Genomic DNA, 1,162 nt, shown 5'->3' on the forward strand with positions numbered 1-1,162 from the left:
GAACAAAAGGACAGTTGAAGAGTTCCTGATTACGTTTGCTTTTCACATAATAGTCAATCTACAGCAATTTACACGTCCTCATTCAGCGTTGTCGCTAATCATCCAAAAGATATGCCTATGCCCATCCATCATCAATGAGAAGGAGCGGAAAAACGGGGCACAGAAAGTACAACACACAATGAAGTCCCCTGAAGGTTTCCATGCCCACATTCTCTCAACTCCGCAGCAGCATGTGCTGTGTGATCTGAAAAGACCTCAAAGGCTTGCCTCACACCACATGGAAACCTTGATGAGCCTGTAAGGTCTATCGCACAGACACAAGATAAGTCAAAAACTACTGACAAATCTGACAAGTCTGACAAATCTGACAAATCTGACAAATCCTTTTTCTTTAGGAGAATACCCAGTAAACGCCCAACCTATAGCATTTGTATGATGCTAAACCTATTTATAAGCATTACTAGTGCCCCTTTTCCATTAGCACCTACTTTGCTCAACTCTATTCAGCCCTGCTTTAGCACATTTCCATTTGGTGCTACCGCCTCAGACCAGGTACACTTTTAGTACCCTCTTCTCCCTTGGGCCAAGTCGAGCAAAGCAGGGACTAAACGTGACGTCCACAGACTATCAGATGTTGATTGGGTAAAAGTGTAACGTTTCTGCAGCAGCAGAAGTTGTCGGAACACTGTTGTGGCATCTGTAAACAAGCTGCGCCTTACACAAGTTTCGTGGCTGAAGGATAATAAACAACTGTTGTGCAAAAGCTAGCGCAGCTGGCATCGGCTGTTTCCTCCGGTCCAGAATAAAGCCACTCATGTCAAGACGACAAATAAAACAAGCGGAACCGTTCTACTTTAGATGCGCGTTCAAACTGTGTATTTAGCCTTTTTTGAATGGGTTGCAATAGGGCAGATAAAAGTTTGGAATGCACAGAAAAACGGCATGAGGTCAAACTCAGTCAATACCAGAGGAGGGTAAACTACAATCAACCCTTAATAAAAAGGTAGATAAGTGTGCAAGCTTAAAGCTCAGCTAACACTGTGTGATTGTGTCATTGTGTCTTTGCCACCCTCATGTTTGCAGACAGGTAGGGGGTATAGCTCAGTGGTAGAGCATTTGACTGCAGATCAAGAGGTCCCCGGTTCAAATCCGGATGCTCCCT

General features: G+C 44.2%; 1 non-coding gene across 1 annotated transcript; it reads left to right on the plus strand.

The window, feature by feature from the left end:
• The first annotated feature begins 1,090 nt into the window (after nucleotides 1-1,090).
• On the plus strand, nucleotides 1,091-1,162 carry trnac-gca (transfer RNA cysteine (anticodon GCA)). Its single transcript has one exon. It is a non-coding gene; the product is annotated as a tRNA-Cys (tRNA).

The sequence above is a fragment of the Eucyclogobius newberryi genome, unplaced genomic scaffold, assembly GCF_026437365.1.
Source record: "Eucyclogobius newberryi isolate DKJ021-1_F unplaced genomic scaffold, fEucNew1.0.hap1 SCAF_6, whole genome shotgun sequence".
In the NCBI taxonomy this organism is placed as follows: domain Eukaryota; kingdom Metazoa; phylum Chordata; class Actinopteri; order Gobiiformes; family Gobiidae; genus Eucyclogobius; species Eucyclogobius newberryi.